The sequence below is a fragment of the Delphinus delphis genome, chromosome 4, assembly GCF_949987515.2.
Source record: "Delphinus delphis chromosome 4, mDelDel1.2, whole genome shotgun sequence".
In the NCBI taxonomy this organism is placed as follows: domain Eukaryota; kingdom Metazoa; phylum Chordata; class Mammalia; order Artiodactyla; family Delphinidae; genus Delphinus; species Delphinus delphis.
The window spans coordinates 33,903,642-33,921,013 of NC_082686.1; the positions used below are offsets into that span (position 1 = coordinate 33,903,642).

General features: G+C 36.7%; 1 pseudogene; it reads right to left on the minus strand.

The window, feature by feature from the left end:
- Positions 1-16,203: 16,203 nt before the first annotated feature.
- LOC132424018 (hepatoma-derived growth factor-related protein 3 pseudogene) lies at positions 16,204-16,819 on the minus strand (annotated as a pseudogene).
- Between the last annotated feature and the right edge of the window lie 553 nt (positions 16,820-17,372).

Genomic DNA, 17,372 nt, shown 5'->3' on the forward strand with positions numbered 1-17,372 from the left:
GATCTGTCTCCTAAGGTAAAATAAATAAATGCAAAAATTAACAAATGGGACCTAACTGAACTTAAAAGCTTTTGCAGAGCAAAGGAAACCATTTAGAAAATGAAAATACAACTATTGAATGGAGAATATATTTGCAAATGTTACGACTGATAAGGGGTTAATATCCAGAATATATAAACAATTCATACAACTATGTATCATAAAAACAAAGAATCCAATTAAAACATGGGCAGAAGACCTAAACAGATATTTTTCCAAAGAACACATACAGATGGTCAACATACACATGAAAAGATGCTCAACATCACTAATCATCAGAGAAATGCAAATCAAAACCACAATGAGATATCACCTCACACATGTCAGAATTGCTGTCATCAAAAAGATCACAAAAAACAAACGTTGGCTACGATGTGGAGAAAAGGGAACCTTCATACACAGTTGGTGGGAATGTAAATTTGTGCAGTCCTAATGGAAAACAGTATGGAAGTTCCTCAGAAAACTGAAAATAGAACTATCATATGATCCATCAATTCCAATCCTGGGTATATATCCAAAGCAAACAAAAACACTAAGTCAAACAGATACATGCACCCCAATATTCGTAGCAGCATTATTTACAATAGCCAAGATATTGAAGCAAATTATGTGCCCATCAACGAATCAATGTATAAAGAAGATGTAATATATATAATTGAATATTATTCAGTCATAAAACAGTATGAAATTCTTATATTTGCAAAACATGGATGGACCTGGAGTGTATTATACTTAGTGAAATAAATCAGAAAAAGAGAGGAGGAGCTTCAAGATGGCAGAAGAGTAAGATGTGGAGATCAACTTCCTCCTCACAAATACATCAGAAATACATCTACATGTGGAACAACTCCTACAGAAAACCTACTGAACACTGGCAGAAGACCTCAGACCTCCCAAAAGGCAAGAAAGTCCCCACGTACTTTAGTAGGGCAAAAGAAAAAAGAGACAAAAGAATAGGGATGGGACTTGCACCAGTGGGAGGGAGCTGTGAAGGAGGAAAGGTTTCCACACACTAGGAAGGCCCTTTGTGGGTGGAGACTGCAGGTGGTAGAGCGGGGAAGCTTCAGAGCCATGGAGGAGAGCCCAGCAACAGGGGTGCAGAGGGCAAAGTGGAGAGATTCCCGCACAGAGGATCAGTGCCAACCAGCACTCACCAGCCCGAGAGGCTGGTCTGCTCACCCGCCGGGACAGGAGGGGGTCTGGGAACTGAGTCTCTGGCTTTGTAGGTCGGATCCCAGGGAGAGAACTGGGGTTGGTTGCGTGAACACAGCCTGAAGGGGGCTAGTGCACCACAGGTAGCCAGGAGGGAGTCCGGGAAAAAGTCTGGAGCTGCGGAATAGGCAAGAGACTTTTTCTTGCCTCATTGTTTCCTGGTGCATGAGGAGAAGGGATTAAGAGCACAGCTCAAAGGAGCTTCAGAGATGGGCGTGAGCTGTGGCTATCAGCGCGGACCCCAGAAAAGGGCATGGGATGCTAAGGCTGCTGCTGCCACCACCAAGAAGCCTGTGAGCAAGCACAGGCCACTACCCACACCTCACCTCCTGGGAGCCTGTGCAACCCGCCACTGACAGAGTCCTGTGATGCAGGGACAACTTCCCCAGGAGAACACATGGCACGCCTAAGGCTGGTGCAATGTCATGCTGGCCTCTGTCACCACTGACTTGCCCCACACTCCGTACCCCTCCCTCCCCACAACCTGAGTGAATCAGAGCCCCCCAGTCAGCTACTCCTTTAACTCCGTCCTGTCTGAGCAAAGAACAGATGCCCTCAGGCAACCTACATGCAGAGGTGGGTCCAAATCCAAAGCTGAGCCCCAGGAGCTGTGCAAACAAAGAAGAGAAAAGGAAATTTCTCCCAGCAGCCTCAGGAGCAGTGGATTAAAACTCAACAATCAACTTGATGTACGCTGCATCTGTGGAATACCTGAATAGAAAACAAATCATCCCAAATTGAGGAGGTAGACTTTGGGAGCAAAGATGTATATTTTTTATTCCCTTGTTCTGTTTTTGCAAGTGTGTATGTGTATGCTTCTGTGTGTGATTTCTCTGAATAGCTTTGCTTTTACTATTTGTCCTACAGTTCTTTCTGTCCATATTTTTTTTTTTCTGTATAGTTTCTAGCACTGTTATCATTGGCAGATATGTTTTTTGGTTTGGTTGCTCTCTTCTTTCTTTCTTTCTTTCTTTCTTTTCTTTTTTTTTTAAATTACTTAAAAAAAACTTTTTATAATTATTTTTTATTTTAATAACTATATTTTATTTTATTTTATCTTCTTCTTTCTTTCTTTTTTTTCTCCCTTTTATTCTGAGCTGCGTGGATGACAGGCTCTTGATGCTCCAGCCAAGCGTCAAGGCTGTGCCTCTGAGGCCAGAGACACAAGTTCAGGACATTGGTCCACAAGAGACCTCCCAGATCCACATAATATCAAGTGAGGAAAATCTCCCACAGTTTTCCATCTCAATGCCAAGACCCAGCTCCACTCAACAACCACCAAGCTACAGTACTGGACACCATATGCCAAACAACTAGCAAGACAGGAACACAACCTTATCCATTATCAGAGAGGCTGCCTAAAATCAAAATAAGGCCACAGACACCCCAAAACACATCACCAGATGTGGACCTGCCACCAAAAAGACAAGATCCAGCCTCATCCACCAGAACACAGGCACTAGTCCCCTCCACCAGAAAACAAACACAACCCACTGAACCAACCTTAGCCACTAGGGATAGACACCAAAAACAATGGGAACTACAAACCTGCAGTTTGCAAAAAGGAGACCCCAAACACAGTAAGTTAAGCAAAATGAGAAGACAGAGAAATACACAGCAGATGAAGGAGCAAAGCAAAAACCCACCATACCTAACAAATGAAGAGGAAATAGGCAGTCTACCTGAAAAAGAATTCAGAATAATGATAGTAAAGATGATCCAAAATCTTGAAAATAGAATGGAGAAAATACAAGAAATGTTTAACATGGACCTAGAAGAACTAAAGAGGAAACAAACAGTGATGAACAATGCAATAAATGAAATTAAAAATTCTCTAGAAGGGATCAATAGCAGAATAACTGAGGCAGAAGAACAGGTAAGTGACCTGGAAGATAAAACAGTGGAAATAACTACTGCAGAGAAGAATAAAGAAAAAAGAATGAAAATAACTGAGGACAGTCTCAGAGACCTCTGGAACATTAAATGCACTAATATTCGAATTATAGGGGTCCCAGAAGAAGAAGAGAAAAAGAAAGGGACTGAGAAAATATTTGAAGAGATTGTAGTTGAAAACTTCCCTAAGATGGGAAAGGAAATAGTTAACCAAGTCCAGGAAGCACAAAGAGTCCCATACAGGATAAATCCAAGGAGAAACACGCCAAGATGCATATTAATCAAACTAACAGAAATTAAATACAAAGAAAAAATATTAAAAGCAGCAAGGGAAAAACAACAAATAATATACAAGGGAATCCCCATAAGGTTAACAGCTGATTTTCAGCAGAAACTCTGCAAGCCAGAAGGAAGTGGCAGGACATATTTAAAATGATGAAGGAGAAAAACCTGCAACCAAGATTACTCTACCCAGCAAGGATCTCATTCAGATTTGATGGAGAAATTAAAACCTTTACAGACAAGCAAAAGTTAAGAGAATTCAGCACCAGCAAACCAGCTTTACAACAAATGCTAAAGGAACTTCTCTAGGCAGGAAACACAAGAAAAGGAAAAGACCTAAAATAACAAACCAAAATAATTAAGAAAATGGGAATAGGAACATACATATTGATAACTACCTTAAATGTAAATGGATTAAATGCTCGAACCAAAAGACATAGACTGGTGGAATAGATACAGAAACAATATATATGCTGTCTACAAGAGACCCACTTCAGATCTAGGGACACGTACAGACAAAATGAGGGGGTGGAAAAAGATATTCTGTGCAAATGGAAATCAAAAGAAATCTGGAGTTGCAATTCTCATATCAGACAAAATAGACTTTAAAACAAAGACTATTACAAGAGACAAAGAAGGACACTACCTAATGATCAAGGGATCAATCCAAGAAGAATATATAACAATTGTAAATATTTATGCACCCAACATAAGAGCACATTAATACAAAAGGCAAATACTAACAGCCATAAACAGGGAAATTGACAGTAACACAATCATATTATGGGACTTTAAAGCCCACTTTCACCAATGGACAGATCATCCAAAATGAAAATAAATAAGGAAACACAAGCTTTAAATGATACATTAAACATGATGGACTTAATTGATATTTATAGGACATTCCATCCAAAAACAACAGAATACACATTCTTTTCAAGTGATCATGGAACATTCTCCAGGATAGATCATATCTTGGGTCACAAATCAAGCCTTGGTAAATTTAAGAAAATTGAAATCATATCAAGTATCTTTTCTTACCACAGTGCTACGAGACTAGATATTAGTTACAGGAAAAAATCTGTAAAACACAGAAGCACATGGAGGCTAAAAAATACACTACTTAATAACAAGAGATCACTGAAGAAATCAAAGAGGAGATCAAAAAATACCTAGAAACAAATGAAAATGAAAACACGATGACCCAAAACCTATGGGATGCAGCAAAAGCAGTTCTAAGAGGGAAGTTTATAGCAATACAATCCTACATTAAGAAACAAGAAACATCTCAATTAAATAACCTAACCTTACACCTAAAGCAATTAGAGAAAGAAGAACAAAAAAACACCAAAGTTAGCAGAAGGAAAGAAATCATGAAGATCAGATCAGAAATAAATGAAAAAGAAATAAAGGAAACAATAGCAAAGATCAATAAAAACTAAAAGCTGGTTCTTTGAGAAGATAAACAAAATTGATAAACCATTAGCCAGACTCATGAAGAAAAAAAGGGAGAAGACTCAAATCAGTAGAACTTGAAATGAAAAAGGACAAGTAACAACTGACATTGCAGAAATGGATCCTGAGAGATTAGTACAAGCAACTATATGCCAAAAAAATGGACAACCTGGAAGAAATGGACAAATTCTTTGAAAAGCACAACCTTCTGAGACAGAACCAGGATGAAGTAGAAAATACAAACAGACCAATCACAAGCACTGAAATTGAAACTGTGATTAAAAATCTTCCAACAAACAAAAGTCCAGGACAAGATGGATTCACAGGCAAATTCTATCAAACATTTAGAGAAGAGCTAACACCTATCCTTCTCAAAATCCTCCATAATATGGAAAAGGGAGGAACATTCCCAAACTCATTCTATGAGGCCACCATCACCCTGATACCAAAACCAGAGAAAGATGTCACAAAAAAAGAAAACTACAGGGCAATATCACTGATGAACATAGGGGCAAAAATCCTCAACAAAATACTAGCAAACAGAATCCAACAGCACATTAAAAGGATCATACACAGTGATCAAGTGGGGTTTATTCCAGGAATGCAAGGACTCTTCAATATATGCAAATCAATCAATGTGATACACCATATTAACAAATTGAAGGAGAAAAACCATATGATCATCTCAATAGATGCAGAGAAAGCTTTTGACAAAATTCCACACCCATTTATGATAAAAACCATCCAGAAAGTAGGCATAGAGAGAACTTTCCTCAACATAATAAAGGCCATATATGACAAATCCACAGCCAACATCACCCTCAATGGTGAAAAATTGAAATTATTTCCACTAAGATCAGGAGCAAGACAAGGTTGCCCACTCTCACCACTATTATTCAACACAGTTTTGGAAGTTTTAGCCACAGCAATCAGAGAAGAAAAGGAAATAAAAGGAATCCAAATCAGAAAAGAAGAAGTAAAGCTGTCACTGTTTGCAGATGACATGATAGTATACACAGAGAATCCTAAAGATGCTACCAGAAATCTACTAGAGCTAATCAATGAATTTGGTAAAGTAGCAGGATAAAAAATTAATGCACTGAAGTTTCTTGCATTCCTATACACTAATGATGAAAAAATATGAAAATGAATTAAAGAAAACACTTCCATTTACCATTGCAAAAAAAGAATAAAATATCTAGGAATAAAACTACCTAAGGAGACAAAAGACCTATATGCAGAAAATTGTAACACACTGATGAAAGAAATTAAAGATGATACAAATAGATGGAGAGAAATACGATGTTCTTGGATTGGAAGAATCAACATTGTGAAAATTACTATACTACCCAAAGCAATGTACAGATTCAATGCAATCCCTATCAAACTACCAGTGGCATTTTTCACCAAACTAGAAGAAAAAATTTCACAATTTGTATGGAAGCACAAAAGACCCTGAATAGCAAAAGCAATCTTGAGAAAGAAAAATAGACCTGGAGGAATCAGGCTCCCAGACTTCAGACTATACTACAAAGCTACAGTAATCAAGAGAGTATGGTACTGGCACAAAAACAGAAATATTGATCAATGGAACATGAAAGAAAACCCAGAGATAAACCCAGGCATATATGGTCATCTTATCTTTGATAAAGGAGGCAAGAACATACAGTGGAGAAAAGATAGCCTCTTCAATAAGTGCTGCTGGGAAAACTGGACAGCTACAGGTAAAAGAATGAAATTAGAACACTCCCTAACACCATACACAAAAATAAACTCAAAATGGATTAAAGACCTAAATATAAGGCCAGACACTATCAAACTCTTAGAGGAAAACATAGGCAGAACACTCTATGACATAAATCACAGCAAGATCCTTTTTGACCCACCTCCTAGAGAAATGGAAATAACAACAAAAATAAATGGGACCTAATGAAACTTAAAAGATTTGCACAGCAAAGGAAACCATAAACAAGACAAAAAGACAACCCTCAGAATGGGAGAAAATATTTGCAAATCAAGCAACTGACAAAGGATTAGTCTCCAAAATCTACAAGCAGCTCATGCAGCTCACTATCAAAAAACAAAAAACCCAATCCAAAAATGGGCAGAAGAAATAAATAGACATTTTCCAAAGAATATATACAGATTGCCAACAAACACATGACAGGATGCTCAACATCATTAATCATTTGAGAAATGCAAATCAAAACTACAATGAGATATAATTTCACACCAGTCAGAATGGCCATCATCAAAAATTCTACAAACTATCAATGCTGGAGAGGGTGTGGAGAAAAGGGAATCCTCTTGCACTGTTGGTGGAAATGTAAATTGATACAGCCACTATGGAGAACAGTATGGAGGTTCCTTAAAAAGCTAAAAATAGAACTATCATACGACCCAGCAATCCCACTACTGGGCATATACCCTGAGAAAACCATAATTCAAAAAGAGTCATCTATCTAAATGTTCATTGCAGCTCTATTTACAATAGCCAGGACATGGAAGCAACCTAGGTGTCCATCAACAGATGAATGGATAAAGAACATGTGGCACATATATATAATGGAATATTACTCAGCCATAAAATAAATGAAATTGAGTTATTTGTAGTTTGGTGGATGGACCTAGAGTCTGTCATACAGAGTGAAGTAAGTCAGAAAGAGAAAAACAAATACCATATGCTAACATATATATATATATATATATATACATATATATATATATATATATATGGAATCTAATAATAATAAAAAAAAAAGGTCATGAAGAACCTGGGGGCAAGACAGGAGTAAAGACACAGACCCACTAGAGAATGGACTTGAGGATTCGGGGAGGGGGAAGGGTAAGCTGTGACAATGTGAGAAAGTGGCATGGACATATATACACTACCAAACGTAAAATAGGTAGCTAGTGGGAAGCAGCCGCATAGCATAGGGAGATCAGCTCGGTGCTTTGTGACCACCTAGAGGGGTGGGATAGGGAGTGTGGGAGGGAGGGAGACACAGGAAGGAAGAGATATGGGGACATATGTATATGTATAACTCATTCACTTTGTTATAAAGCAGAAACTAAAACACCATTGTAAAGCAATTATACTCCAATAAAGATGTTAAAAAAAAAATCAGAGAAAGACAAATACTCTTTGTTATCACTTATATGTGGAATGTAAAAAATAAAACAAACAAATATTTATAACAAAACAGAGACAGACTCACAGATGTAAGGAACAAACAAGTGGTGAGCTGTAGGGAGAGTGAAGGGGGAGGGGCAAGATAGGGGTATGGGATTAAGAGATACAACTACTATGAATAAAATATTAGATAAGCAAGGACATATTGTACAGTACAGGGAAATATAGCTATTATTTTTAATAGCTTTAACTAGAGTTTAATCTATAAAAATATTGAATCATTATGTATACACCTGAAACTAATACATTATTATAAATTGTCTATAACTCAATAAAAAATATGATTTCATGCTTTTGCTAATATGGAAATGATTTCAAAAATACTAAATAGTTGATAGCTTTTGCCCAAATATTCAAAAAACGTAAATTGCATTTGAAATATAATGTAAATTATTACAACTCTGGTTTTATTTCTGATGTTAGTTCTGACATCCACATGCTGTATATAGATACAAAGTTTTTTAGGAGATCATTTCGTTTCAGCTCTTAAACCATTGCCTTCATTCTGAAAGTAGGGTAGATCCATAGAGTTTTCTCTGAGCCCATTATTTGGTTGTATTGGTTTTGTTTTAATTTAGAACATTCGGAAACAATAAATTTGTCTAAGTGGTGGATTCCCATCTTATTCTCTATATAGTTTCATCTGATTCTAAGTCAACTTACTATTTCACGAAGAAGTAAAAAGGCTGTGGTAGAAATGTGGGCTGATAAGCAAGAAGATAGATAGAGATGGATGATAAATAGATAATAGATAAGTAAATAGAGGCAGATAGAGATGTAGAGATATAAGTACATAGGCTAAGTACTGATATCTATGTATCTCTATATACACCTACATCTATCTATCTATCTATCTATCTACCTATCTATCATCTATCTATCTATCTATCTATCTATCCATCTGATGGAATCTGAAATGCAGGAATCTCAGTTGTGTAGAATTGAGTTGCTTATACTCTGTTCACAGAATCTTCTCATCAGCACCCTTCTCCTTGTGGTTCTAATGTTTTCTCTTTAATCTCATGCTCCAATTGCACTCCTCTTCCTGACATTGACACTTACTCTCATAGATTTATTGAATTTATGTCTAAGTGATATATGTGTATACATAAATATATAAGGTACTATTTGGAAGTGATTCGTATAAATTTTAATGGTTTTTGTCATTTCTGGTTCAATATATTTTAGAACAAGTTTTCCCAAATATAGTTTGTTCTTTTTTTAGAATTGCTGAAAAATTAATTGTATCTATATAACATGTTCTACTTTTACATTCCTTTACTGATGGAAGAATAAGATATATTTAATACATTACTATCATAAGCAATGCATAGCCAAAGCTTTCTGCATGGCAGGGTACATTCCTTGGGCTACCTGCGACCTCACCTACAGCTAGCATTTAAAGTCCCCATGCATACAAGATGCATCCCACATCAAGAAAAAGATAAGTATATGTATGTATGTATATGTATAGCTGATTCACTTTGTTATAAAGCAGAAACTAACACAACATTGTAAAGCAATTATATTCCAATAAAGATGTTTAAAAAAAGAAAAGAAAAATACATGTAAATACATTATTTCTGTTTTCTGCTTTAGGGGAAGCAAAGGAAGCTTACTCAGTCAGGAATTGTGGGGAATTAACACCCATGAATTACCCTCAACAGGTGGACTGAATTAGTGACCAGAATCTAGCTTGCAGAGGCCAACTCTGAAGTATAATCTCAATGTTTCCTCAGTTGGGCACCAAGAAAATTCGCCTCTACTCATCCACAGATGTTCCTAGCTCCATAAAACATACCTTGCTGTTTTTTCTTACTTCCCTGCCAAAATCTTCCTACTCATTTTTTCCAGATACCCTGGATCACTTCCCAAATTAATCAGTTTCACTCAAGCCCTTGTCACAGACTTTGAGAAGAATCAGTTGAAGATACAGTGTAATGACACACATTTCTACATATGATTCCCTGAGAATTTATGTTGGCTTGATGGTGGTAGGGTGTGAATACAGTGAATGTGAAATACTGGATTACTGCACCCAGTTCTCTACTCCTCCCTGTTACAGAATTATTTACTCCTGCCCATGGCCACGTGACCTTGCAGTGCCTTCTATTCCAGTAGAATATATTCCCTTATACCACTGACATTTGAATTGGTCATGTAGCTAGAAACTCTAATGGGATTTTAGTGGCCAAGATGGAAGCAGAAGCTCAAATGTGCTTTCATGATTTTTCTTTACCTCTTGCGCTCCTAAGATACACCCTGAAAAGAATATGCCTCAGAGAGCAGCTGCTCCTTCAGCCTGAGCTCCAAGATGATATCATGTGGAGTCGACATAATCCCAACTAGAAGTCAGAGACCAACAGGGCCCAGCCAAACCCAGCTGAGATCAGCCAAACTAGAACTGCAAATATGTAGACAAAAATAAATATTCTGTGTACCTGTGAGATTTTTGAGGTTAATTGTTACCCAGAAAAATTTTAATACCATAATTAGTTTCACTAATAATGTTGTAGAACAATAGTTCTACAAAATAGCTTCCTAATTATATATACCATAGAGAATTAATATTCAATATTCTAATACTTACCAATTTGTTAGGTGTAAGGTGGTATCTCTCTGAGACTTTAATTTGTATTTTTCTGCCTACTGGTGAGATTATATATCTCTATATATATTGTTAGCTGTATGAGTTTTCACTCATAAAAAATGATTATTTATTTTCTTATAGTTTTCAACTGGGTCTCCTTTAAAGTAATTCACTTATATTTTATGTATTCTTTTGTGTTATTGTTTTGTTTTCCATATTGCAATGAATGCTTCTATTAATTTTGTCAGTATATTTCAGTGATGACAAATTATTTTGATTTAGTCCATTTACACATATAAATATACATAGTATAATATATACATATATAATTTAATATTGGGCTTTGAGGATCTTCTTATCTTTCTTGATCCTTTGATAAAGGTATTCCTATATGTTTTCTTCTATTGATTTTATTGCTTTATTTCATAGTCAAAGTAATATAGACTTTTGTTTCATGTGGTTGGTGATAGACTGCTAATTTTATTTTTCTTTATCAGCTCTTTTCCACTGCTATGTGACATCACAGACATATCTATATCAAGGTTCCAAAATACTTCGTTTTCTGGGCTCTTTATTATGTTCCAAGAGGCTCACTGTCTCTGCATCAACACTGCACAGTTTTATTGCTATAGCTTTGTAGTGTTTCTTAAATATCTGGTGGAGCAGACTTCATTCCCTCAACCCCACCCCATGGTATATTTTTTACAACAGTTTTGTCAATTCATGGACCTTTATAATTGCTTTTTTTTTTTACTGTTGAACGTTTATTGAGCTCTAACAATGTGATAGGTGCCACACAAAACATCAGACACAGTACCTGCTCTGTGGGCTTATAATCTAATTTAAGGACACGATCATTTTTTAATGTTGCCATGAGTTGGCTGTTTGTGAAAATGAGGTATTAACTGCATTGGTTAGTGCAGCAAAAAAGCCTGTGAAATCAGACTTTTTAGCAGGTTCCCTATGCAAGTAGGCATGATTGCTCATATTATTCTCTCAAACTGTGGTTCCCATTTCCCCAAATTTGGGGATTTTTGAGATGTGTATAAGTGTCTATAAAGACAGACACCAAATGCACATTTCTGAAAACCATGGTTCAAATCTGGCCTGTCGTCCAGAAGAAAAAGTTTGGTTATATATTCAGAAAAATATTGTTATTCAAAATAGGTCCTAGGAGAAAATAGTGATGGGGGCCAATTTCCTGTTCAGTGTTCCTGGAATGTCCACAAGAGCAGCTCCCCACGGCAGCCTGTCAAATGCCCTTTACTCTCAAGGTCTTTTGTCTTCATAGCCCAGAGCTGAAATGCTTAACATTTGCTGGGTTCTGCTTGGGCATGTGCCCCAGGGGAGGTGTGTTTGAGGGCAGAGCCCTCTCAGTGCCTCACAGATCACAATGCAGATGATTCCTGCATAGGCATTGGCATTGGTCCCTGCATCCTTGGCAACACACCACACTAATTTAATTTCTATCCCCAGAAAGTAGCAAAACTACCAGAGGCCCCCAGAATGTATCAGTAACCTGTGAAAATGGAACCTGTTAAAATCTGTCACTGATACAATCTGTATATATACTGCTTATGAAAACTTGTCCTTTTATCATCATAGTAAAGTCAAGTGCTAAGTAACACGTTTATCTGTTGACCACTTAGCAGAATAAACTGATTTCATATGGAAGGAAATGTAAGATAACTCATATGTATTTAAAGCAAATTATTTAGTTTTCATTCTCGTTACTTCTGTGCCTTCTTTATAGTATCTTCTGTCTCTTCACTTTGATCCTGATGAACTAAGTCACCACTTATTATATTTAGATTCCCAATCCTTTATTTGTGTATATCTTGAATTTCAGTAAGATATGAAATGCAGACTCCGGGGTTGCATTTTGTAATGATACAAGGATCCTGAGGAAATACTTTCACAGAAGCCTTTTCTAATAGATTCCCCTGTGCTTATGGAAAGTATCAAAAAAGACCAACTGGCACATTCTGAACGTATGTTCTCAACAAGTAATCCAAGTACAAATGGGAAGCTCTTGCCTTTCTGTTTTGTAAACTCAGATTATGCTGACAAGCCATACTTCTAAATAATTTGATTTGAAAAGGTTGCCTGCATGTACATTTGTCATTTTATAAAGAGCAACCAAATCCCTACCCCACCTTATCTTACAAAACAACACTTAGTATTTTTTAAGTTGCATAAAAAAACAAATACATGAATAAATAAACAAACAAATGTATAATGAAGGGCTTTGACCTCTTGCTCCAAGCAGTAAGTGAAAGAACTGATAAATGAAGCTGAGGTCCTCCCTCAGTGCTTCTCTTTAAATAGTTATGCTAAAAATATTTTAGCTGTCTAAACTCTGTACTTGCTTCAATTTCATTGGAACACATTTTGTGAGCCACAACTGAGTTCCTATATAGGATATCTCCAGAATGCAAATCAGGAAAAAGCAGATTTTATTCAGATTTTTTTGTTAAATTGAGCCACTACTGTTTGGTATGCGGGCACTAGATGGGTTAAAAAAAACAGCTGGCCTGATAAAGACATGCTAAAGAAGGTTTACTTTATTTGAACAGTTATGTCAAGACTGGCCTTAAATTCAATGAAATATTGAAGACGATGGATTGTTTGAAAGTCCTGGTTTTGAGGGCACAGGAGCATGGTCTGAATGAGTCATTCAGAATTCATCGTGCATCCAACTAAACCCAAAATTCATGCTTACCCGTCCTTTTTTTTTAATGCGACAGTCTCAGTCTTCTCACATCGGTGCTTCTCTTCATGCTAGAACTGCTTATGTCTACAGAGTCCCTGAAGAAGCAAAAATCCTTTTTTTAGCATTAAACATAGCATATGGAGTTCTTCCTCAGCTCTTGGCCTATCACTGTATCTGCAAGCCAGAGTTCTTCATAAAAACAAATTCTTCATAAAAACAAAGGCAGATGAAAAAGCTGAATAAAAGCATTATTTTATGTTCTTTCTCTCTAGATTACTGACTTTTGTTATTTTCGTACCAGTATTTGGTCCCATTCCACTCTCTTCCCATACAGGAACATTTAAGAATACATAAATTCTTGTTCCATACTGTATATGTGAGCTATCATAAGAATTATGTGGATAAATTTTCTTTTTTTGAAGGAAAATTGAAGTTATTCAGAAAGCTTGTTTAAAGAAATATATTTCAAGTTATTTGTGAATAAACTTGACCACCTATCTCAATATTCTGTTTGCACACATTAAATATAAGTGAAAAATTACAATTTAGCTCCTATAATAGTGAGCATGAAAAGGAAACTATTCAAAAGTGAAAATGGTCTATGCATATTAAAAATTTCAAAATAGCAAATACAGATGGAGAAATATTTTTCCATATAAGATCTATATGTTTCATTATCAACCTCAATATAAAAGACAAATTGTCAGAATATTTAAAAGTGTTGTTTGAAAAATATTTTCCCAAAGAAAGTATATTATTTACTGCTGTTTCAAAAATTGCTTTTACTGAACTTTTTTTGAGTCTAAATAGCTAAGGAGGGATCTATAACTGGATCTATGACTGGAAATGTTTCTATTGTATTTCTGTGTATATTTTTAATAAATTATTTTTGGTCTTTTATGAAGACAAATCTTATTAAATTTGAAACATTTTGTATATTTTTTTTTCAGAAAAAGTTCTGTAGTCTTTACGCTTTTTGTTTTAAAAATCTGTCACTTGTATGTTCCAATTCAAAATGTCATCTACATTCTCATGTTTTAGTGTGAGCAATGAAGAGGACTTTTGATGAATTAATTAAATTTCATTACTTTTAAATTGAAATATTCAAAATTTAAAAAGTAACTTTTAAGGAAAAAGAACTGGATTGGCATTCCTATGATCTTTTAATGAACTTTTCATATTTGGAAGTGTGAGTGGGTATAACAGAGGAAAATCAATATTTGCTAAGTAAGAGAAATAGACCAAAAATCCAGTCACCTCCTCAGAGCACAGGAGTGTTAAGTGGACAGGTGCTTTCATGCCCTCAGCTGCCATCATCACCACCACCACCACTACCATCATCATCATCAACGGCCCTAAGCTTTTAGAGCCACTCATATTTTTCCTTCATGTTATTTACTAGCTCTTCACCAAAATAAGAAAACCAGAAGAAAATGGAGTCCAAATCAATGCAAGTGTGTGAATTTACGGTCCACTGAAGTGGTAAGCATCTTAGACGTGCAAGCAATCATGTAGCCAATTCCTCTCCCTCCTTGCAGTGTTTAAAAAAACCTTAAAACCCATAGAGTGTTTAAAAAAAAAAAGAAAAAGAAAACCCTCACCTGCATTTGATTCTATTGTCAACTTGCTGTAAACAATTTTTGCTTTAATATATGAATTACACTAATACCTCACATTACATATATGAAGCCAAATTACACTAACCTAGTTGTTTACAACCTCAAACCTTACTCCCAGTATACATTCCAATAAATTTATTCTGTAAAAACAATACTTTTTTGTTTTTGATTTTTTTTACAGTAAAGTTTTCAACTACAAACCTTGAATATGCGAAAGATGTTCCAAGGACAAGCATAACAGGATTGATAAAACCCAAACTAACTAAATGTGTTCTCACAATACAAGCTGGCATAAAAATAAAATTAATTTTCTATTATCACAATTGCAACAATAATGTACACATAATAATGGTTTGTGGATGAGCACTAATTATTCTAATTCTAGTTCCAAAAGAAAACAACAGATCATTTTTAGTTTATATTTAAAAGTCAATGCTTTGTCTTACTTCCCAAAGGGCTACTGCTGATTCCAGCTTTAAAATGTAAAGTATCAAACTTGAGTAATTAGCTCAAATTGTACTGAGATTGGGAAAAAAATAAATCATTGCCTTGTTTTGGAGTAACACAGAAGACTCACTAACTTCACATATAGAAACTGAGTTTGTGTACATTAACAACATGAGTTTTGAGAAGTATACGCTGTCAACTAGCTATTTCTAATATGGAATAGATATTTTACAATATGATTAAACTTTACACATGGCCTCAAAACTGAAGAACAATTTTAAGTTCATCTTCAGTATGCCAACATTATGTGTCTAGGAATTGGTTCCTGGGTTCTGTCACAGAGAGGAAATCCCTTAAGCATTATATTGAGTGGTCATTTTAAAAAATGCTAATTTATATTTAACTTAGTGTTTGTTTGGTGATGGTGGAGAAAAGGCAGGAGAGTGATGAACATAACTGCCTTGATAACGGATCCTAGACTTGTATAAGCTTGTGCAAAAATCTGGATAATCCTTAGTGGTTAAAGGCAACTTCATGCAACCAAATAACATGAAATTAAATCAATAACCTTAAAAAAGGCTAAAATGTCTTTTTCCACCAAAACGAAACAGAGAGGAATGTGAATAATGTACATACAAACTGGGGTTCTGTCAATGACAACAAGGACTATGTGTTGGTTCATATCAAATCCAAGAATATTAGACAACCAAACGTATAACCTTCTTGTGGTTTTCTTAATATGCAGCATTCATTATGGTAGTTAGGTCCCTTCACTGGTTTTTTACAAGTCTGAAGTTGTGTTTCTTGTGTCATTGCTGGCATCTCCACCCTCAGAGCTGCTTCTATTTTCTTCTTCTTTGCAGTCCTTGTCATCTTCATCTCCTGGAGATTTCCAGGACTGTTTAGAGGATTTCTTTGAAGTGTATGACTTTTTCCGTTTTGAGCCTGCTTTTTCATTCTTTCTTTTGCCTTTTCCATCTTCTTCTACTCTATCACCTTCTTCCTCACTGCTTGCCTCTGCATGCAGTATTCTCGCCTTCTCCCTCGGTTTCTGAAGAGTTCTGTTGCTGAATTGCCTGGTACCCAACAAACTTTACTGCTGGGTTATTTTCTATTTCCCACAATCCTTCATTAAATCCTTTCCGTTTGTTTGACTTCCCAAACTTGTCTTCGTATTCCTTATAAGGGAAAAGGTCTTTGGGACCTAGAAATGCAGTTTCATGGGTGCCAAAAAAGAAGATAGGATACTTATTTGCTGGAGGCTTCACAGCTCCCTCTGGGAGTTCCTCAATCCGGGCCGGCCAGTGCGGGTAGCCCTTCATCTTGCCGAAGACCAGGTCGCTCGCCTTGTACTTGCGGGGCCAAGGACGCGCCATCTGGGCCGCTCCCCTTCCTGGTCGTCCGTGGGCTCTGCGAAGAGGCTAGGGGGCCGCCCCTCCGCGGGCCAAGGGACTGCGCCGCACTCCCCGCGGGCCTCGAGCCGGGCAGGCGGGCGGACAAGCTGCCGCTCCGACGAAGGGAAGCGGCGGCGAGGCGGTATAATTGCTTATCAATTTTAGAATCAGTTTTTCGGGATCCTTTAAAAATTCTGCTTGTTTACGGAGTGAAGTGCATTGAGTTTTATTATAATTGGAGGGAAATATATATCCCTGCAATCTTAGTCTCAAAACCAATAACGTTTTCATTGTATTTAAATTTTAAAAAATAATTCTGATGTAGTTTTAAAATGTCAGCCAGGGCTTCCCTGGTGGACACAGTGGTTGAGAGTCCGCCTGCCGATGCAGGGGACACGGGCTCGTGCCCCAGTCCGGGAAGATTCCACATGCCGCGGAGCAGCTAGGCCCGTGAGCCATGGCCGCTGAGCCTGCGCGTCCTGAGCCTGTGCTCCGCAATGGGAGAGGCCACAGCAGAGAGGCTCGTGTACCGCAA